Source organism: Aptenodytes patagonicus, chromosome 3 (assembly GCF_965638725.1).
Source record: "Aptenodytes patagonicus chromosome 3, bAptPat1.pri.cur, whole genome shotgun sequence".
Lineage (NCBI taxonomy): Eukaryota > Metazoa > Chordata > Aves > Sphenisciformes > Spheniscidae > Aptenodytes > Aptenodytes patagonicus.
In genome coordinates this window covers 33,777,997-33,802,283 of record NC_134951.1, presented here as the reverse complement: position 1 = coordinate 33,802,283, position 24,287 = coordinate 33,777,997, and the positions used below count along the sequence as shown (strand labels likewise).

Genomic DNA, 24,287 nt, shown 5'->3' with positions numbered 1-24,287 from the left:
AAGGCTACGTGCAAGGCCCTGCACCTGGGTCGGGGCAACCCCCGGTATCAGTACAGGCTGGGGGATGAAGGGATTGAGAGCAGGCCTGCCGAGAAGGACTTGGGGGTACTGGTGGATGAAAAGCTGGACATGAGCCAGCAATGTGCACTCGCAACCCAGAAGGCCATTCATATCCTGGGCTGCATCAAAGGAAGCGTGGCCAGCAGGTCGAGGGAGGTGATTCTGCCCCTCGACTCTGCTCTGGTGAGACCCCACCTGGAGTACTGCGTCCACCTCTGGAGCCCTCAGCAGAAGAAAGACATGGACCTGTTGGAGTGGGTCCAGAAGAGGGCCACGAAAGTGATCAGGGGGACGGAACACCTCTCCTGTGAAGAAAGACTGAGAGAGTTGGGGTTGTTCAGCCTAGAGAAGAGAAGGCTTTGGGGAGACCTTATTGCAGCCTATCAGTACTTAAAGGGGGCTTATAAAAAAGATGGCAGCAAACATTTTAGCAGGGCCTGTTGCGACAGGACAAGGGGGAACGGTGTTAAACTAAAAGAAGGTAGATTTAGACTAGATCTAAGGAAGAAATTTTTTTACGCTGAGGGTGGTGAAACACTGGAGGAGGTTGCCCAGAGAGGTGGTGGATGCCCCATCCCTGGAAACCTTCAAGGTCAGGTTGGATGGGGCTCTGAGCAACCTGATCTAGTTGAAGATGTCCCTGCCCATGGCCGGGGTGTTGGACTAGATGACCCTTAGAGGTCCCTTCCAACCCAAACTATTCTATGATTCTAAGAAGAGGCAGATCATGGCAAATTATCATCCCAAATTCTTTGCCAGTAGGAGTCTGATGTTAATGCTAATGATTTCTTCATTCTCATTTGGATCACTTTGAGGTCATTTTTATTCTTTTTTGACAGCACAACCTGCTTACTTGTTCTTTTCTTCATTGGCTTGCAATTCAATATCATATCTGAATTTACTATATATTTTATGCTTTAAATATGTTGCATATTTGTTCTTGGTTCTCTTTCTTATCTCTATAATATGTTTTAGTTTGTTCCCAAAATCAGTCTATCAAGAGATAACACTCTCTTGTCTTGGACCATTGCATGTTGTGGGCTGGTAGTTGCTGCTCACTTCTTAAAACCAAATAATTACTTAGAGCCATACCTAATATAAATCAACACTTCTCCGCTAAATTTGGTAGTGGTTAATAATAGCCAGAGATCTTCCCTAGTTACTGTACATTTAGACACATTTATTACGTTATGTAGTGCTTGTAAATAATTGATAGCAAGTTAATTGATGGCACATAGTAAACTGTTTTGTTTTTTTTTTCCCTGAAAGAATAAGCACGTGATCACCTTCACCTGAATCTGAAATTCATTTGGAAACTAACTTACTGAGAATACTGTTGTAATGGGTTGGATTAGCTGCTAGTTCTTAAAAAAACAAAACAAAACAAAAAAAAAACCACAAAAAGACTTTGAAGGTTGCTGGGACAAAGTGGTAAAAAGAGATAATAAAGAATAGCAGTGGGCATTATTTCTTGTCTTATTCACTTACCTCTATAATGAACCAAATATCAGATTATGCCTTGTTGAACTCATTGAAGAGTCGTTAATGTGACTGAGAGTCTATGTACTTCCTTTACTGTCTTCACTGAATGAAGAAATCTGACAAGATTTCTCATATAAATCACATTTAAGTCATAAATCATAAAATTTGTTCCTTCAAAATTTATATTTAAAAGAGAGGAAGGAAAAGATTATGTCTGAAGGAGGTCTGCAGCCTTCTGCAATTTTAGCAGTTATTTAACAATGTTGTGTACTTTGTCCTGTCTCTGACTCCTGCTAAGAAGATGTGCATTTGATTTGTTCCTGTTAGACTCGCGAACATTATAGGAAAAATCTCAAATTTACAAAGATAAAATTCATTTAGTTTGGTACACAATCATTCATCTTAATTATGTCTGATATCTTCACCATTATACAATGAGTTTCCCAGAAGAACAGAAACTCACATTCTGTCTCCTTTAGGAATCCTTCATTGAAGGAGATAAGTTATTTCAGTCCTCTGAGGAAGCTAATAGTATAGTTGAAGCATCATGAAAAATAAAGAATAATGGCTTGTATTCATCAAGAACAGGGAAATACCACACTGTCATGCCTGCTAACCATAACTCCTAACACTGCTTTCTTGAAGGGTAGTAGACTATAGCACATAAGATTTTGAAGCAAGAGATTTATAAACTTTTAACAAAAGACAAATTTTTTTATACCTTTTCTGCCTTCATTGAAATCAATGAGAGTTTGTCACTGAACTCAAAGAGGAACTATATTAGATAATTTTTTATTTCCTGTGAGGGATATTTTGTTTATATTGTGCAAAGATAGTGAAACCACTAAAAGAATATATTTTATACTCTAAGCATCTCCATCATTTGCATAGAATACTAGTTGTAACCAAAATAAGACACATTATCATATACATAATATGAAATAAAATACATTTATATTCTGATAAACAAATAATGAAATAAAAGTAAACCCATTATTATTAGAATCAACATTAATGTAGAATTGTCACGTGGTAGTACTTACACAATGAATATTTCACTGTTCACAAAAGATTAAGTAGAACTGGTGACTCAGATGCCATCTCAGATGAGGCACTACAGATGATCTATCTCTGTCTTTCAAATGGTCTTTTCCCCTCAAAGAATACAGCTAATAATACAGGAGAATGTAAGAACTTCATTTTAAAATTCCTCAATTTTTGCAGGTTAGAAATTCAAAAGAAAATTTGAATTTTAGTAAGTTCTGTTACACAGCTACATATATAGGATTCATAAGCATTAGACTACAAAGTCTCTGTAAAGGTAACGTGTCCCTCAAAACTGTTTAAAAAAAAAAAATTCAGAAGAGTAGTAGGATTAGGGAATAAAAAGGTTACCTTTATGTACTGTCCTCAGCTCAGAGGAGATCATTGCTGAATCTATATCTTACACAGACCATCTCAAACTACAACTTGAACTACAAGAAAAATGTTTCCTGCCTTAATCTTTCCCTGCTTAATATTTCTGCAGGATGAAGTTTCTTTTAATTAAATTAGTCAGGTTGATAAGTGTAAATATCTGCAAAAAATTTTGATTGTTAAAAGATTGAGTGATTCTGAAATGACAAAAAGTTGAAGCTGAATATGCCTCAGTATCCCATGAGTAGATCAACCATTTTTCTTCCTGTCCTTTCTCTTTATCTGTATGCTCTTCAAGGCAAAGACACTGGCATGTAGACAAAGTAAGGCTTCATAGTTGGATTTGAGGAAAAACATTTGTAATAGTATTGAGAATGATGATGATGCAGTTAAGACAGAGACTCTGAACAAATTCAATGCCCTAATATAGACAACTGTAATCAGAGGACTGGACTACATTTCAGTAACAATGCTGGCACAGTAGTTGCCAGCGAGCTCGTAACTGCTTCATTACCCATGCTTGACCTCTTACGATGAATATGCTGAGCCATTGTCAGATGACAGAATCAGATGGCAAGGGAACAAGCAAAATAATTACTTTCCTAAATTAAATTTTTCATCAGAATTGTAATTAAAAATAAAAATAAAAAATGCCGCTAGAGGTTGAAAAAGCCCAAACCAAGTGCCAAATTCTGATCTACTGTCAATTGAGTTGCTCTGGCTTCATGGTGAGCTGAAATGTGAATTTTTCCTCAGGCATACAGAAATATATTTTACTTTCTTCACATATGATCATTCTAGTCAATAGCTCTACTGTGATGTTCAAAACATTATTTCTAAGGGTAGGCTTACTTAATGAATACTCCCCCCCCCCCCCCCCCCCAAGTCAAAATAGTATTTCATTTAAGAAGTGCCAAAACTTTTAGATATCTGTCGTGGTTAAACCACGACAATATCTTTAAATAAATTATACATTTTCTTTTTTTTCCCTTTTTAAAATGGCTAACTTACAAAAAAGGTATATTTTAAATACTTCCCAAATTAAATGAGATTTTTCCTGATGATTAAAAAGGTTTACATTGAACTGAAATAATCTTTTCATATTTTTTGCTTTCCAGAAGTAGGTACCTTGGTCTACTTATTTCAGTTTGACTATCAAACTGAAAATGTCCACTTTTGCACCCTTTTCCAGTGGTCATTTAATACTTCAATGGCTAATGAGCAAGCTAACAAGAAATATATCTTTCCCTTAAGCTGTTCAGGAAGATTAAAAAAAAAAAAAAAACAAAAAACAAATGAGCATATAACAGATAATCAGACAATTTGTGTTAAGAATTTGTCTGGTTGTGAAATGGTAACTTTCAGAAGCTATGGACAGGCAAGATTGATTTTTTAAGACAAATCACTGAAATATAGGAGTTTGAAGCTGAAATTTGCAGTTGTTCCATCTAAACTGTTGAAATCTGGAATATTACGAAGCTAGATCTAAGAGTGTTCTGCAACCATGTCCTGTTCCTACATTTGGAATGGGTTTGGACAAGCATAAACTCCATTTCATCTTATTCTTCTATATGGGCAAACCTAGGTTCCTACAAAAGGAAAAGTCTGACAGAAAGGCAGTTCTGGTACATCCAGCTTATCCCCTGAACTAAATGACCGGGCAAGTAGTACCCAGAGGCAAACAGTAGTGCACACTCAGTTGCTCCAGGTGAACATAGCCTTGGGAAAATGGGATAAGTAGGGATTATAATAAGATTTATCTTTCTTTACTGCCAGTACACAGATTCTGTCGCCCAGCCCCGACCTCGTGGCGCAATGGTAGCGCATCTGACTCCAGATCAGAAGGCTGTGTGTTCAAATCACACCGGGGTCAGGATGTCCCACCTGCATGGGGTAGCACTGTGAGATACACCTGCATGGGGTAGCACTGTGAGATAGGCATCTCACGGGCAACTTGTTTCCCTGCGCATCTCACGGGCAACTTGTTTCCCTGCCCACGGCAGGTGGGGTTGGACTAGATGACCTTTAGAGGTCCCTTCCAACCCAAACTATTCTATGATTCTGGACAACTACTTTAAGTTAGGTGACTTCAAGTCATCTAGTCATCTTTAGTCCCCTTCAAGGGACTAAAGCTAAGTGGGATGAATCATCTGTAGATGCTCAGTTTGTAGCTAGCTCAAGATGCAGGAAGTCAATTCCTCTCTTCATTACTTTAAGCTTCAGTTTCCTATCCTGTCGTTACACTGTCCTTCCTCTTTATACTGCCATCTCTTTGAGACAAAGTGCATCTTATTGTATATACACAGTACATGGAAGAATCAGGTCTCAATCTTGATAAGGACCTTGGTGCACAACAAGCAGTAAGAGTGATTAACCAAATGTAAACTTGAATGTTATCACAGGTTAGCTTTTGAATTACCAAATAGCCCACCAAAAAGTACATGTTCAAAATGCAAGTTTGGAATAACAATAAATTCTACAATACACCAGACAGCTGAATTCTTATTCTGTCATTTTTTAAAAAATTCAGCCTGCCAAGATTTAATTACATGTATAGGTTAACACCTCTTGGACACACTGCGTCTCTTTGTAATGAATCAGAGGACACTTAGAATACGCTACCCTGTGTGTCAAGTCTGGTCTCTTTTTTGTCCTTCTCCTTCTTCCTTGTAGAGTACAGATTAATTTGGTTTTGCTCTTTACAAGACTAGAGCAAAATTGATCCAGAGTGATAAATTCAAAAGAAGCATGGCCAGCAGGTCGAGGGAGGTGATTCTGCCCCTCGACTCTGCTCTGGTGAGACCCCACCTGGAGTACTGCGTCCACCTCTGGAGCCCTCAGCATAAGAAAGACACAGACCTGTTGGAGCGGGTCCAGAAGAGGGCCACGAAAATGATCAGGAGCATGGAACACCTCTCCTATGAAGAAAGGCTGAGAGAGTTGGGGTTGTTCAGCCTAGAGAAGAGAAGGCTTTGGGGAGACCTTATTGCAGCCTATCAGTACTTAAAGGGGGCTTATAAAAAAGATGGTGGCAAACATTTTAGCAGGGCCTGTTGCGACAGGACAAGGGGGAATGGCTTTAAACTAAAGGGGGGTAGATTTAGACTAGATCTAAGGAAGAAATTTTTTACGCTGAGGGTGGTGAAACACTGGAGGAAGTTGCCCAGAGAGGTGGTGGATGCCCCATCCCTGGAAACCTTCAAGGTCAGGTTGGATGGGGCTCTGAGCAATCTGATCTAGTTGAAGATGTCCCTGCCCACAGCAGGGGTGTTGGACTAGATGACCTTTAGAGGTCCCTTCCAACCCAAACTATTCTATGATTCTATGATTCTATGATGTTCTGTGTTTTAGTTTGACATCAGAGAGGAAAATCTGTATTTGCAAAACCACTAGTGATGATTCATTTACCTTTAGATTAATAATACCTTGCATATTGCAAGCTATTAGAGATCTGAAACAGATAAAATGTTTGTGAAACAATTCTCACCTAGAAAATGTAATAAAATCTTAAATGTAACTGTAATTCTGTCTAGTCAGAGGTTCAAATTATGTTTCTGCACTGAGGCTCCTGAAGGCTCCATTAATGTTCCACGTCACCTAATAATCTCATGTTATGTATTAAACTTTGTTTAATTGTAGTTCTTTTGCAGCTTGCTTACTCCAGTTATAGAGTTAAGAATATTTCTTTCTTTATATGTAGGAAATGTACTATACAAAAACAAATGCAGCTCGTCTGAGAAAAGGTTTGATAAGACATGCAGTGACTTACAGGTCTGTAAAACTAATGTGTACTAGCTATTGGTAGATGAAGAACAGAAGTAGTTGTTATGTGCATAAATATAGAATACTGGAAGAAATCAGTATGGCTTTTGGAAAATGAAGTTTTGCCTCACCTTGTCAAGCAGTCAACAAGCTTGAGAATAGGGTCAATCCCATTGAAATGTATTGTTAGATTACCAAAAGGCTTTTGACAAAGAAAGAATCTTAGAAAAACTTTAGCAGGCATTAGATGAGAATGAAGACCCTTGCATGATTACAAGATAGAAAATAGAACATACAGATAAATGATCAATTTTCATAGTGGAGAGAGTTCACAGGGGAGATCCACAACAATCTGTGCGAGATATGCTGATTTCACCCTTGACAACAGTCAAATGACAAATTTTCTGATGATACTGTGTTATTCATGACAGTAAGAACAAAGGCTGTCTGTGAAGAATTATGAAAAGTTCTTACAATACTGGTGGGCAATAAATTCATTAATAAGTGAAACTCGTTATAAACATATGTAAAATAACATACATAGATAAATAAACTTATCACTTTGCATACAAAACTATGTGTTCTGAGCTGATCACTGTGAATCCATCTGAGATCTGGGGGTTAAGATAAATTGTTCTATATGAATATTTCTTCAGTATTTAGTAGCAAACAATTGTAGTGTCAAATTTATTTGAAAAGAATAGAGAACTATTCTACCATAGTATAAAGACCTAGGTCACTATATGAATGTACATGCTGCATTCCTAAACGTCAAAAAAAGGTATATTAGTATGGAAAGCTTCAGAAAAGGGAAATAAGGGAAACGTATGAAATTGCTTCTATGTGAGGAATGACTATGCCACAACTAAATAAACTTGGTCTCTTCATTATGAACAAACTTTGAGTAAAGGAGGACTTGACAGAGGTTTATAGGATTAAGAGGGGCATGGAAAATATAAGCAAGGGGGCAAGGAAGGTAGGGATGGATTTTTCATTGCTTTTTCCAGCACAAGATTGAAGAGACATTAGATGAAGCCAGGAGGAGCCAGGGAGACTGTCTTCTCCCTGGGAAGCTGTACCTGTTAAAAGTGTAACAAGTTTGGTGGAGACTGACAATTAATGGAAGAAAAATCAGAACCTCTGAGGTTGGAAGGGATCCCTGGATATTGTCTAGTTCAACATCCTTGCTCCAGCAGGGTCAGCGACTGCAGGTTGCTCAGGACCATGTCTCCAGAGATGAAAACTCCACAACCTGTTTGGGCAATCCGTTCCCATGTTTGATCACCCTCACAGTATTTTTTTTCTTACGCCTAAATGGAATTACCTGTATTTCAATATATGATCATTGTGTCTTGTCCTGACACTGGACACCACTGGGGAGAGTCTGGATCCATCTTTTTTACCTCATCCCATCATGTACTTACACACATTGATAAGACTCCCCCCGAGCCTCCTTGTCTTGTCTTGTCTTGTCTTGTCTTGTCTTGTCTTGTCTTCTCTTCTCTTCTCTTCTTTTCTCTTCTCTTCTCTTCTTTTCTCTTCTCGACGACTGGCTTAGTGGATGAGGGAAAAGCTGTGGATGTTTTTTACCTGGACTTTAGTAAAGACTTTGACATCGTTTTCCACAGCATTGTCCTGGAGACACTGGCTGCTCATGACTTGGATGGGCATACTCTTCCCCGGGTAAGAAACTGGTTTGATGGCCGGGCCCAAAATATTGTGCTGAATGGAGTTAAATCCAATTGGCGGCTGGTCACAAGTGGTGTTCCTCAGGGCTCAGTGTTGGGGCCTGTTCTGTTTAATATATTGAGCAATGATCTGGATGAGGGAATTGAGTGCACCCTCAGGAATTTAGCAGATGACACCAAGTGGGGCGGGAGTGTTCCTACCCTACTTGAGGGTAGGAAGGCTCTACAGAGGGATCTGGACACGCTGGATCGATGGGCCGAGGCCAATTGTATGAGATTCAACAAGGCCTAGTGCCAGGTCCTGCACTTGGGTCACAACAACCCCATGCAGCGCTACAGGCTTGGGGAAGAGTGGCTGGAAAGATGCCCAGCAGAAAAGGACCTGGGGGTGCTGGTTGACAGCTGGCTGAACATGAGCCGGCAGTGTGCCCAGGTGGCCAAGAAGGCCAATGGCATCCTGGCCTGTATCAGAACTAGTGTGGCCAGCAGGAGTAGGGAAGTGATCGTGCCCCTGTACTTGGCACTGGTGAGGCCGCACCTCGAATACTGTGTTCAGTTTTGGGCCCCTCACTACAAGAAGGACATTGAGGTGCTGGAGTATGTCCAGAGAAGGGCAATGTCCTGGTTTCAGCAGGGATAGAGTTAATTTCTTTCCTAGTGGCTGGTACAGTGCTGTGTTTTGGGTTTAGGATGAGAACAATGTTGATAACACACTGATGTTTTAGTTGTTGATAAGTAGTGCTTACACTAGTCAAGGACTTTTCAGCTTCCCATGCTCTACCAACTGAGAAGGCTGGAGGTGCACAAGAAGCTGGGAGGGGGACACAGCCAGGACAGCTGACCCAAACTGGCCAAAGGGACATTCCATACCATATGACGTCATGCTCAATACATAAACTGGGGGAAAGCTGGCCGGGGGGGGGCCGCTGCTCAGGGACTGGCTGGGCATCGGTCAGCGTGTGGTGAGCAATTGCACTGTGCATCACTTGCTTTGTATATTATTATTATTATTACATTATTATTATTATTATTATTATTATTATTATTTTAATTCAATTATTAAACTTTTTATCTCAAGCCACGAGTTTTCTCACTTTCACTCTTCCAATTCTCTCCCCCATCCCATTGGTGGGAGGGGGGAGTGAGTGAGCGGCTGTGTGGTGCTCAGTTGTCGACTGAGGTTAAACGACAACAGGCAACGAATCTGGTGAAGGGTCTAGAGCACAAGTCTTATGAGGAGGGGCTGAGGGAACTGGGGTTGTTTAGCCTGGAGAAGAGGAGGCTCAGGGGAGACCTTATTCTTCTCTACAACTACCTGAAAGGAGGTTGTAGCGAGGTGGTGTTGGTCTCTTCTCCCAAGTAACAAGTGATAGGATGAGAGGAAATGGCCTCAAATTATGCCAGGGGAGGTTGAGATTGGATATTAGGGAAAATTTATTCACCGAAAGGGTTATCAAGCACTGAAACAAGCTGTCCAGGGAAGTGGTTGAGTCACCATCCCTGGAGGTATTTAAAAGACGTGTAGATGTGGTGCTTAGGGGCATGGTTTAGTGGTGGACTTGGCAGTGTTAGGTTTATGGTTGGACTTGATGATCTTAAAGGTCTTTTCCAACCTAAACAATTCTATGATTCTATGATTCTCCAGGCTTAACAGTCCCAGCTCACTCAGCCTGTCCCCGTATTACAGATGTTCCAGTCCCTTCATCATCTTTGTGGTCCTTTACTGGACCAACTCCAGTATGTCCATGTCTCTTTTGTACTGGGAAGTCCAGATCTGGACCCAGTACTCCAGATGTGTCTCACCAGTGCTGAGTAGAGGTGAAGGATCACCTCCCTTGAACTGATGGCCACTGAGGCCATGGAGAGTTGCTAAAAAGATACAAATTACATCTGTCTTAGGACAATTCTGTAGATGAGGGAACAGCCCACCACAGCTATGTAACTTATGATACTGATGCATGATGATAACACCAGTGCTAACGGAAAGTCAAAAGTTCACTTAACACTCAGCCCAGGCATTTTTGCACAGGCTACAGAACAAACTTGATTCGTTTACCCAAATGTCAGTGTTAACTGGCATTTGAGATATCATGGAATATTAGAGGTATCAGGAAGACTAACAAACATGACTTGGAACTGATGGGAGAACTGTTCCCTTGTGAAGCAGAAACTGAAGGCCAGGCACAGTACCTTAGGCATCTCAAATGGCATTAGACAACTGTGTGGGCTGCTAAGTCGTCACAAATGAGTTCATCCTCAATTTATATATTTTCTGGCAACAATTCTTTTCTTTCATAATACTTCTTTTACAGAATCATAGAATAAAGGAATAATTTGGGTTGGAAGGGACCCTTGGTGAAGCCATGCTGTCTGTCTCAAATCACTTCCCTGTCCTCCATGTGCCTTAGCATAGCTTCCAGGAGGATCTGTTCCATGATCTTCCCAGGCACAGACGTGAGACTGACTGGCTTGTAATTCCTTGGGTCTTCCTTTTTTCCCTTTTGAAAAATGGGGGTTATGTTTCCCCTTTTCCAGTCAGTGGGAACTTCACCAGACTGCCACGACTTCCCAAATACGATGGACAGTGGCTTAGCAACTTCATCCGCCAGTTCCTTCAGGACCTGCGGATGGATCTCATCGGGTCCCATGGACTTGTGCACCTTCAGGTGCCTTAGATGGTCTCAAACCTGATGTTGTCCCACAGTGGGCGGCTCTTCATTCTCCCAGTCCCTGCCTTTGCCTTCTGCGGCTTGGGCGGTGAGGCTCAAGCACTTGCCGGTGAAGACCGAGGCAAAAAAGTCATTGAGTACCTCCGCCTGCTCCGTGTCCTGAGTAACCAGGTCTCCCATTTCATTCCGGAGAGGGCCCACATTTTCCCTCGTATTCCTTTTATCCCCGACGTGCCTATAGAATCTTTTCTTGTTGCCCTTGACATCCCTGGCCAGATTGAATTCTATCAGGGCTTTAGCTTTCCTAACCTGATCCCTGGCTGCTCGGACAACTTCTCTGTATTCCTCCCAGGCTACCTGTCCTTGCTTCCACCCTCTGTAGGCTTCCTTTTTGTCTTTGAGTTTGTCCAGGAGCTCCTTGTTCATCCATGCAGGCCTCCTGGCGTTTTTGCCTGACGTCCTCTTTGTTGGGATGCACCGCTCCTGAGCTTGGAGGAGGTGATCCTTGAATATTAACCAGCTTTCTTGGGCCCCTCTTCCCTCCAGGGCTTTGTCCCATGGCACTCTACCAAGCAGATCCCTGAAGAGGCCAAAGTCTGCTCTCCTGAAGTCCAGGGTAGTGAGCTTGCTGTGCGCCCTCCCTGCTGCCCTAAGGGTCTTGAACTCCACCATGTCCTGGTCACTGCAGACAAGGCTGCCCTTGATCTTCACATTCCCCACCAGCCCCTCCTTGTTGGTGAGAACAAGGTCCAGCACAGCACCTCTCCTCATTGGCTCCTCTACCACTTGGAGAAGCAAGTTATCATTGACGCTTTCCAGGAACCTCTTGTATTGCTTATGCCCTGCCATGTTGTCCCTCCAACAGATGTTGGGGTGGTTGAAGTTCCCCATGAGGACCAGGGCTTGTGAGCGTGAGGCTGCTCCCATCTGTCTATAGAGGGCCTCATCCTCTTGGTCTTCCTGGTCGGGTGGCCTGTAGCAGACCCCCACCCTAATGTCACCTGTCCCTGCCTTCCCTTTAATCCTGACCCACAAGCTCTCAGTCGGCTCCTCATCCATCCCCAGGCAGAGCTCCATGCACTCCAGCTGGTCATTGACATAGAGGGCAACACCCCCTCCTCGTCTCCCCTGCCTGTCCTTCCTAAAGAGCCTGTATCTGTCCATCCCAACACTCCAATCATAGGAGCCATCCCACCACGTCTCCGTGATGCCAGTAAGGTCGTAGCCCTGCAGGTATGTTGTAGCCCTGCAGGCATGCGCACGTCTCTAACTCTTCTTGTTTATTCCTCATGCTGTGTGCGTTTGCATAGAGGCAGTTAAGTTGGGCCCCCGATGAAGCTGTCTTACTGGCTGGAGTTCCTTTGTGCTGCTCTTCAGGCGCTCTCCTGCTGACCTGTGTTCCTTCTCCAGGCTCTGGGCATCTATTGCTGGCCCTGGCATCAAGCTGGTAGGAGTGGGATGGATTGAGGTTCCCCTCCCCCGGCATCTCTAGTTTAAAGCCCTCTTCACCAGCCTGGCAAGCCTATGACCAAAGATGTTCTTCCCTTTCTCTGACAGATGGACCCTGTCAGTCCCCAGTAAACCAGGTTTCTCAAAACGAGTCCCATGGTCTATGTAGCCGAACCCCTGGCTGTGGCACCAGTCCCATAACCATTTGTTGACTCGCCAGATTCGACTGGCTCTTTCAAACCCCTTCCCTTTGACCGGCAGGATTGATGAAAAAACTACCTGTGCTCCTGAGTCCCTTACCGCCGCTCCCAGGGCTCTGTAATCCTTCTTGATAGTCCTCAGACTGCTCCTGGCTGTGTCACTGATGCCCACATGAAACAGCAGCAGCAGATAATAGTCAGTGGACTGTACAAGGCTTGGTAGACTCTCGGTGACATCCCTGATGCGAGCCCCCGGTAAGCAGCACACCTCTCTAGAGAGTGTGTCCGGTCAGCAAATGGGTGCCTCCGTACCTCTCAGAAGAGAGTCGCCTACTACTATCAACCGTCGCTTTTTCTTCATTGCGCTGGTTGTTATACGGGGGGCAGATTGGGCTGCATTACTCAGCTCCAGCGCTTCTCCTGGTGTGACAGGACTTTCCTCTTCAGCCTGCAGAGCGGTGAAGCGGTTCTGTAAGGGCACCTCAGGCTTTGGGGGAAGTCTCTTCCTCCTGCTGGTCCTTGCCTTTGCAACCGTCCATTCTTCTGCATTATTGGCCCCCCTGCTCCCTTCTACGTGTGTCGGTGGGGGAGTTTTTGGCTGTTTGGCCGTGGGCTGTGGGTCTGCTGCAGACTGCGCATTGAAACAGCTGCCTAGTTCCTTCTCTGCCTCCCTGATGTTACGCAGTCTTCTCACAGCCTCCTGCAGCTCAGCCATCTGCTGCAGGAGGTCCTCCACTTGGGCACATCTTTTGCAGGCAGTTCTGCTGCCTGTCCCTGCCCCAGGAGAGAGGTCTGGGCAGTTCCTGCAGCCTGAGGTCTGCGCTGCAGCCTCTCCCTTCAGCAGTTCCGTCTGCGTGGAGGCATCGGCCGCTGCTGGGGTACATGGTGCAGACCCCCCAGCTGGAGCTGCGGCCTTTACCCTCAGATGAGTGCCCACCATTCTGCCTTGACGGTTGGGTAGGATGAGTGCCCTTGACCTATGCCCAGTTGTTGGGTTATGTGTACGCCGAGTCCCCCACTTAGCCCGTGGAATGACTCTCCTTCGAAGAGGCACCCTCCCTGCACGCCCTCCCTCGCAAACTGCCACACAAACTGCCGTGCCACGCCCTAGTTGATGTTCCACACCCTGTTTGCCCGTCCTGTTCGCAGTGCTCCTGGTGGCTAGTGATCCCTGGGGATGCCTTGAGTGGGAGTGGGGGTGACAGCCAGTTACTCCTGGTCCCGCCCACACCTCATCAGCCGCCCTCGTGAGAGCTGCTGGCTCCTGGCGGGTGTCTGCGCTCCCCTGTGGGTTCCCCGGCTCAGGAAACCCCCCTGTACACTGCGATCCGCCGCTCCGCTGCGGGACACACCTGCACCGGACCTGATCATCTCTGCGAGTGACTTATATTACAGAAGATTGTAAAAGAAAATGTATGCTTAAGTGGAAAAAAAAACCCTCTTTATCATCTTGACTTTGTTGGTGCAACAGACTCATAGGTGACAGGAAATTGTATAATTGAAAGACTTTGAATTTCTTTGGAGGAATACTTGTTTCTGCCTGGATAAAAATCTCCAGAAAAGTAATTCTGTTATTGTCAAGGTCTTTCTTCCAGTTTAGAGTGGCACAGAAGTTTCAACATGTACCTGTATGAGTCCTAATTCAGAGGAAATCATTCAATAGTTCAATAGTTCTGTCACCAATACAGACTTCAACAGTCATCAGTCAGGCTCATGGAATGACAAAGTAATTGTGTCTACTGTGATGCTTACAGATTAGATTACAACACCGATTTTTTTATGAGAGTCACTTCTATGTTATCAAGATAAGGACTGCTGGATATGGTGTGTCATTACTAGTATTTTTCTTTGGTTTTCTTTTATGTCCAAGTAGATGGTCTCAATCCAGACATAAAATATACCAATGCTCTACCTATTTTGGTCTCATATTTTACAAGCATAACACATTAATGTCGCACAATTTGTTAGGATCTGCAGATACTCCTGTACTAACAGTAGTGTCCTGGTTTCAGCTGAGATAGAGTTAATTTTCTTCCTAGTAGCTGGTACAGTGCTGTGTTTTGGATTTAGGGTGAGAACAATGTTGATAACACACTGATGTTTTAGTTGTTGCTAAGTAGTGTTTACACTAGTCAAGGACTTTTCAGCTTCCCATGCTTTACCAACTGAGAAGGCTGGAGGTGCACAAGAAGCTGGTCAGGACAGCTGACCCAAACTGGCCAAAGGGACATTCCATACCATGTGACATCATGCTCAGTACATAAACTGGGGAAAGCTGGCCGGGGGGGCCGCTGCTCGGGGACTGGCTGGGCATCGGTCGGCAGGTGGTGAGCAATTGCATCATGCATCACTTGTTTTGTATATTCTTCTTATTATTATTACTATTATTATTAGGATTTTATTCTATTTCAATTATTAAACTGTTTTTATCTCAAGCCACGAGTTTTCTCACTTTCACTCTTCTGATTCTCTCCCCCATCCCATTGGTGGGAGGGGGGAGTGAGTGAGCGGCTGTGTGGTGCTCAGTTGCTGACTGAGGTTAAACCATGACAAGTAGCAAGACTATTACAAATAAAAATACTAGCAATATGTTAAGATCACGCTTATTTTATTTCCTCCTCTTCTGCTTTACCTCAGTACCTCTCTGCACATAAAATTTCATTTTTAGGAACTACAAAATATTTTTATGAAGTGTTATAGTGCCACAGTATTGTACAGAAACTCCTTAGTCTGCAGACAAATGAATAATTCCATTCTGCTTTGAAAAGAGTAATCTGGAGATTCTTGAATTTAATGCCCTCTCCTGATACTGTCTATATGCATAATTTTAGTCTACATTGAATTGTCACAGCTAGCTACCTGATTGTTCTTCAAGGGAGAAGTGCTGGTCCTCAAAACCTTGATCAAAAACATAATAAAAGCAAATAAATAGATTATATAGCTCTAAGCATGCTACTTAATCTCTTTAATTGCTTTGAGCCAGTTCATAAGATATTTCAGACTAACCAAAGATTATTTCAATTATATTTGCTATGCTTTCCATAATGCAATGAGAATATATAAGAACAAAAAAAGAAAACAAACAAACAAACCCCCTCCACATGCTCAGTTTTACAAATCTCAGGGTTTTTTGGAAGGGTCCATAAATGTTCTGACAGAGGCTGTTTTTGTAAAGATAAAGCAACAGTGGTCGTTGGTGTCTCTTTTTTTTTCCACTTCTCCCTACTCTTTTAAAATTGCTTTCTTGCTGGTGAGTCATTTTGGAGTCAGCAAGATAAAATGGACTGTGAATTAGCTGCAGAATAAGTATTCTCAACAGACTGCTTTGAGCCAGTAACTGAAGATCCTGGGGCCAGATTCTGGTCTTGTTCACACCATCCAAAGTTATGAACAATTCTGTTCAATGAACTCAACTAATATCTGACCCTTGGTGTTTTAGTTTTTCTTTTGATAATATAACAATGATAATATTTATAGAGTCTTAGAATCATAGAATGGTTTGGGTTGGAAGAGACCCTAAAGATCATCTAGTTCCAACCCCCCTGCCATGGGCAGGGACACCTTCCACTAGACCAGGCTGCTCAAAGCCCCATCCAACCTGGCCTTGAACACTTCCAGGGATGGGGCATCCACAACCTGTTCCAATGCCTCACCACCCTGATAGTGAAGAATTTCTTCCTTATATCTAATCTAAATCTACCCTATTTTATTGACCAACCTCCAAGAGTGTTGTAAGAAATAATTCATTAATATTTTTCTTGTGCCTTGGAGTTACTTATTATTCACAGAAGATTTTCAGAATAGGGGGCAATTTTATTACATCACAACACCTGCACTGTGAAACCTCAGTATAATCAATTAAGCAAGACTGGCATGTAATTGAATCGTATAAACATGACAGTAGGAAAGAGAAGAGATTTTTTTAGGGTTAAGCTGGATAATCTTGAACAAAGGAAAGAGTAGACTGACTATAAGGAAACATTCCAGAAGACAGGGCACCCTTTCAGACTGTAAAATAACCTATCTGGACAGGTGGCACACATCCTATATATGAACTTTTAAAAGCTGAGTTGAGTAAAACACTTCTAACATACTTAAGAAAAGAAACCAGTAACAGCAGAAAGAGGAAGAAGATAATTAGAGGTCAGAAAACTGTACTTGGCTAGTGCCAATCCTGATATAACCCAAATGCAAACCCTCCATAATGAGAGAGTACAATAAAAACGATACATGAGAAAGGAACCTCAGCTGTTAGGTTGCTGTGTCAGTACTCACTCTACCAATGCAAAACCATGTCCTAACAAAAACTCAGAAAATCTTGACCTCAGTCATTCCACCATAATTCCATATTTTAGCACATTCCATAATTTTGGCTGCACTGAAGCCAATGCAAAACAAAATGCTTATTGGTTTTAGAGGATCTTGTGTCCTTCCTGTGATGTGTGAACAACAAAGCACACCTGCACTTATTTTCTGTTGATTTCAGTGGTCTGACTTTTGATTTAAAAGTTAGCTGCCCATCATAATTTAAATATATTTATCATTACCATTTAAATCATGTTAAAACAATCCTGCTCACTGGATATTTTGACATTATTTAGTACAAATCCCCTGTGATACAGTAAGTAGGAGTGGGAGTGTGAATTCTATTTTTAGATAGCATTTTCTATATGAGTCACTTCACTTAGTGTCACAATCCCTGTATGTGTAAAATAGCATTAATGCATTTTACCTACTTTTGAAGAGCTCAAAAGATAAGAATTCCATATTACCCACCATGTTACTTAAAATGTATTAGATTTTTAGATAATATGACAAAATTCTTCTTTTCTTTCCCCTGAATAAAAGAAAGAGGAAAAACCCAACCAAATCTTTAGACGATTTTAATCATTAAAAATCCTTTAATTGGATTGGGCTGGTTCTGCTTATTACTAACCAGATCTAAGTCCAAACAGCAAGGAATAGGCAAATTATAGCATTGGGCAATTTGGTAAGGAGACCACCAGTTATTTCACATAGAGGAAATAGTGAATACGGTGATAATTTGGAGAACAGACAGGTCTCGTGTTTCAGATTACTTATTAGGCACAAAATGTTCCTTGCTTAACTCAGTCTTTTGTTAGTTAGGATTGTGTAATCCAGTGCTCGATTTTGAAATCTGTGACCAGAAACAGGATAATGTCACCCAATTTATAACTTAAAATATGTACAAACCAATCACAATTTTCTTTGTGTGTATCATCTAATTTACAATAGAGAAGTAATGATATTAATTCTCTAATTATATAGATCTTAAAGATCAATATGAAAAATATTTAAATTAAAAAACTTTTAGAATAGAAATAGATAGATCACTATAGAACCATATGAATTACAAATAGAAATAGATTGAAATATATAATATAACCTATTAACGTTTTATGCTTTTATAGGAGCAAATGCTACAAATTTGATAAAATCTAGAAATTGTTTTATGCAGCTTCAACTTTCATTGACATGTTTAATTATATTAATGATCTACTTTCAAAGCAAATATAAGTGTATTTTAAAATGAGAGAAAACCAAGAAGAATTATGTTAAATAAGGTACTGATTCTGCAAATTGTTGTCTATGATCAGAAGCTTAAGACCTTAACATTAATAAAGAAAAAATACAAAACAAAAAGAAAAAGGTAGATTTTTTATTTGAGGAAACTCCACTGTGCTTGAGAAAAATACAATTCATAATACATTCATAGATTTAAATATGCAAATATTATTAACAGCTATGAGTTGGCAAATTTTTCACTGTTAAATAAAGTATAAGTATGAACATGATTTATCAATATGCCTATCTTTTTCTTTGATACTTATGTGCCTAGTAGAGTTGGTGCTGCAATAATTCCACCTAACTCATTTTTTGTGATGGAGTATGAATGAACATTTTTTCCCCTCTTTTTAAGAACGGACTGAATCAAGTAGAATGAGATGGTTCCTGAAACCATGGAAATGAGCAAACTTTAAAATCCTCCGATAGTGTTAGACTATAAAAACTTTCATTACCTTGGTGAGTTGTGAAAGATTCAGGTAGTATGAATGGAGTCAAGAGTCAAGAGAAAATACTTACCTGTGCAAGGAATATTTGACTGGCAGACAATGGGAAGTGTAAATGCTACACTTCAATCCCTGAATAAATGTGAATGAAAAACATTGTGTGACAAGGCAGGTCAGTGCTTGCTTCAAGAAAGATAATATATTAAATCATAAAACCAAAGGCATTGTGTTAGTAGCAGGACTTGTGTTTTGGTCTAATGTGTGATCTGTACTGTGACTGAAACAGTATTTATTAAAATCATCAGAAACACTATATGAGGACAAGAGAAAAATAATTCTTAACTGGTGATCAGTGATGTGTACTTACTGGCCACTATGCCAACTTTAGCTTATTATTATTGTTAGAATTGATTTTATAATACTGAAAATGCAAGAGCATAGAGTGAGGTCTTGAATGTATGGAGTTTATTGAAACAACTATTTCTTTCTGTTATGTGGATTTTGAGCATTAAAAAAAAGCAACAGTAGACTCACTTCTAATATGTAGTGATAATTTAAATTTTAAAGAATAATTTTGTGTCTAGACTGGAAACCTGTGAGACAAGTTTTAGCTTAGAGGGGAATTTTCTCTGTAAGAATGAACCTTTGAAAAGAGAGCTTCAGTAAAGAATGCTGATACTACTTTTATCTATAAAGCTCAGGAGAAGGAACAAGAAATTGAGATTTTTATTTTCTGCCAGACTTTTTTTTTTAAACATTGGAAGTTGGTCAAAATCCTTTTTTTGGACTGCTACACAGACAATGGGGAGACAGCTATGATGAGATGCTTAAACCTCCTATTGGGAGATGTAGTAATGATGATACAGCTTTGTCCCTCAGTTAGATATCTGCTTGTAAACAACCAGGTGTGGGATGGAAAATAAATGATGAGCTGGAGAAAAGATGGCTCAGGATTCAGTCAGAGCATTAAGTTTTCTGGTACCATCTAGGAAAGACAGACTGATACAAACCTCTAATTTTGGAAATGGGACTATGTCTTTAAACTCACATACGAGAAAATTCAAGTGAGGGAGAAAGCTTAAGACATTGACATTTTGACAAATTATATTGTCATTTTTATTCCCCAGTAGAGGATGAGTGCAGGAATAGAGAACCATGGACATTTTCCATAGCCCTCTTCCAGGGCAAATTCCATGAGTGAATCTATGAATTTTGAGTCACTTCCACTGTGAATTGGAAGCAATTTTGTCTTTATTTAGAACAACAAACTTTTCTGTATTAATTTTATGGTAAGGATTGTGAGGCAGTTCTGTAGATAACAGTTGTTTTTGTGGAGATTAATAGGATGGCCAGATTTGTCCTTCCAATTCCATTTGTACTGAGTCAGTCATTTGAGTCAGTCCATTTGTACTGAGTCACTTTATTGTAATAAAGTGAGGTTTCTCACTGCTAGAGCTTTACCTTTTGTTACCCCTCCAAAGTTTGAAAACACAGCTTTTGAGATTAAAGTATTTTTCATGCTGTGATTTGGCAATTGATAGACTAGACTTATCTCTATCAGTAAAGCAGAGCATTATTGATTCATAAAATAGATGGTGAAACTGAAAAAAAATATTTTCATGGTGAGATAACCTTATAATTTCTTTCTACATATCTAAGTGATTTGCACGTCCTAAGGCCATTACACTTTCTCTGGATTAATCTTTGAAGATAGTCTTTGACTGTTTCTCTACCTTATTGAAGTTTAGGATAAGTTTTGTATGTAACTGTATGGTAACTAATAGCTTTACTTTATGTAGTGATATAAAATCCTATCAAATACATAAATGAATATTTAAAGTTTTCCTTACACAGATGTCTTTTTCAACTAGAAATATAGCACTGATGCTGTCGTGGTTTAATCTCAGTTGGCAACTGAGCACCACGCAGCCGCTCGCTCACTCCGCCCCGGTGGGATGGGGGAGAGAATCAGAAGGGTAAAAGTGAGAAAAACTCGTGGGTTGAGATAAAGGCAGTTTAATAGGTAAAGCAAAAGCCATGCATGCAAGCAAAGCAAAACAAGGAATTCATTCACTACTTCCCATCGGCAGGCAGGTGTTCAGCCATCTCCAGGAAAGCAGGGCTCCATCACGCGTGACGGTTACTTGGGAAGACAAACGCCATCACTCCAAACGTCCCCCCCTTCCTTCTTCTTCCCCCAGCTTTATATACTGAGCATGACGTCACATGGTATGGAATATCCCTTTGGCCAGTTTGGGTCAGCTGTCCTGGCTGTGCCCCCTCCCAGCTTCTTGTGCACCTCCAGCCTTCTCAGTTGGTAGAGCATGGGCAGCTGAAAAGTCCTTGACTAGTGTAAACACTACCTAGCACCAACTGAAACATCGGTGTGTTATCAACATTGTTCTCACCCTAAATCCAAAACACAGCACTGTACCAGCTACTAGGAAGGAAATTAACTCTATCCCTGCCGAAACCAGGACAGATGCACATAGAAATCCTACTATTCTAGTGCATTAACTTGGCTTATAAAAGGGCTTTTAGAAACCACTGAGAACCAGTAGACTTTAGGCTTCTGTGGTGTTGCTTTGATATATGTGAGAGGCCGGTCTCATAAAATATGCACCATCATCCAGGGGTTTCAACAGTAGTCCATTCAGTTTTAAGCTTTGTTTAGTCAATAAACAAAGTATTGATTAAAAGATGGATTTCATTTTTTGTGGAGCAACGCAGTATTGGATAATAACAGGTTCCTGCTATAAGATTCTGATGAGGATATCACTTTACCTTTAAACTGAATTTCCTTAACGCAGGCTGCTTTAAAGTCAGTACAATTTTAAATCTTCTATATAACTGTAACAATAAACTGTTGGATATAAATACATATCCAAACACAATCATGGTAGACGTAAATTGTTTAACCGTCAATGACCCATGGACAAATACCAATGAGCTCAATGAGCTGTAAATCAATATTGGCTTTATATTCATTAGATTATAGCATTTTACAGACATTGTGTTGAGCACTAAACTGTGATACTTCCTGAATGACATTAATGGCTTATACTTAAAGATTATTACGAGATAGCTCCATTTAAAATTGAGCCTAGTTGTACTTTGCTACATCATAGACACAAAGTAAGTTTTGTGTTACTGAAAAACAGTAAAATTTGTACAACCATAAGAGTCAGTATGGTGACTGTAATATGATTATAAAATAACCTGCTGGCAAATACAGCTAAATCTGGCAGTTAGCAATCATTCATTTGAAATTCGTTAGTTGAATAACACTTGTGGAAGCATCAGAAGTATTCTGTATAGTAGCAGAGTTGAATGGGAAAACTGTATTGCACCATTTTAATGTTGATTGCTCAATATTTCACTTATCCAGACATAACTGTATTTTGTGCCCCCCCCCCCTTTTTTTTTTTTTTTTTTTTTCTTCACAACAGAAGGGTACAAAGGCTGTGCAACCTTGATCAGGAAGAAATAAAAAATATGTGTGGGCGGTGTAATGTCAGTAGGGTCTGGTACAACAGAAACTTGCACATGAGTTTCAAGACTGGACACAGATACTTCTTTTTTAATGAACACATCTCATTTAGTGTAAGCTTCAGTATTCCATATGTTATTCAGAAATAATGAAGGATTGTCCTGGGTCTTTAATGGTCAGGGAAATGTAAGAGAAGAGCACAAAGCAGCACTCTGTAGAGTGAGGACCAAAATTTGGTTTTGTTTAAATTCATTTATGTCCTTGGAAGTCATAGAAACTAAGGCTGGAGATGACTAACGGAGGCCATATACTCCAGTCCTCATAATTCAGAGAAGTGGCAACTATTCCTTGGAACATAAGACTGGGAGGGAACAACAGGACTACCAGTGGATTTTGCCATTGCATCCAACACAAAATAGGTGATCTTTATGAAGGGGTTCATAGCTACTTGACATATTGCAGACCATAAAATGCTGCCTGTGATCCTTCAGCAACATTAAGAACTATAGAACAAGACCAAACTGTAAAATGCCAGAAAGATGTGAAAGATTCCTGAGCAGTCTTGGTCCTACAACAAACCATGTGCAGCAATACACAATGGATCAAAACAGTCTATTGTACCCTGTCAACCTTGTCTGGAAGGCAAAAATTTACCCCCCATGAATGATACATTTTAACCTGAGTATGTTACTGGGAGAGAAATGAAAGACTTCAGAAATTTAAATGCTATTGCAAATACTCATACACCTGTCCATACATTCTTTCTTTAGCTGTGAACACTTCTGTGAAGATGTCAGAAAAAGGTGAAAGATACAGGAAATACTATGGAGGAGAAATAGTCTTTTCTGGCCTCCATACGTGATTAATAAAAATCCCAAATCATGGCTTAACGCAGTATAAGTATGGCTAAAACCAGCAGATTCCTTTGATGATACTGATGTATTGAATATCTTAATTTCTAATCCAAAGAATATTCTTTTTTATATAGTTTCTTTCCTAAGTTTGTTAAACTCCATTTTAAATTAACTTAGATTGTTTTTTTGTACTGCCCAGTCTGGAAGATCATTCCAGAACTTTTTTTTTTTTTTTTTTTTGTTAAACAACTATTTTCAGTCTGCATTTTCTTATAGCCATCCGCTTGATCTTATAATAGTATTAATATTTAATTCTTTAATTTAAATAATTCTTTTTCATCCTAGATATATATCACAGAATCACAGAATGGTTGAGGCTGGAAGGGACCTCTGGAGATCATCTTGTCCAACTCCCCTGCTCAAGCAGGGCCACCTAGAGCAGGTTACCCAGGACCATGTCCAGACGGCTTTTGAATATCTCCAAGGACGGAGACTCAACCTCTCTGGGCAACCTGTTCTAGTCCTCAGTCACCCTCACAGAAAAAAAGTGTTTTGTTATGTTCAGACAGGACCTCCCATGTTTCACTTTATGCCCATTGCCTCTTGTCCTGTCACTGGACACCACTGAAAAGAGCCTGGCTCCATCTTTTTACTTCCTCCCTTTGGGTATTTATATGCATTGATAAGATTCTCCCTGAGCCTTCTCTTCTCTAGTGAGAAATATACCTGACCTGTCTTTGTAGAGGTGATTTGTCCCATCTCAGCATTTGTTTGTTGCGCTAAACAAGCAAAGATATTTTAATCTCTCTCCTTAAAAGAAATAGTCTATTCACAATATCTTCCCAGTAGATCTTCATGCATGTTCCATGAACCTAGTTTATCAAACTTGTGCAAAATATTTCAGGTGAGGGCTGATTGATCATTTGATCTTAGAGTGTTTTAATAATTCTTTGTCTTTATTTAAAATCATTGGCTGTAAATTCCTGCCTGATATTTGTCTAATCTGTTCTTAAAAAGCATCCCGTCCTAGTAATTCCTCACCCAGCATTCTCCAGAGGTTACCAGTCCTTCCAGCCAGTGACTGGAAGTTCTAACTAAAACCTTCTGTAAGGCAAATTAAATTATCCTTTACCTTACCCACAGGGGACATAGTGAACCATTTCTTCCCCTTGTCCAGGTCAGTGT

General features: G+C 40.6%; 1 non-coding gene across 1 annotated transcript; it reads left to right on the top strand.

The window, feature by feature from the left end:
- The first annotated feature begins 4,759 nt into the window (after nt 1-4,759).
- Nucleotides 4,760-4,831, top strand: TRNAW-CCA (transfer RNA tryptophan (anticodon CCA)). Its single transcript has one exon. It is a non-coding gene; the product is annotated as a tRNA-Trp (tRNA).
- The last annotated feature ends 19,456 nt before the right edge of the window (nt 4,832-24,287 follow it).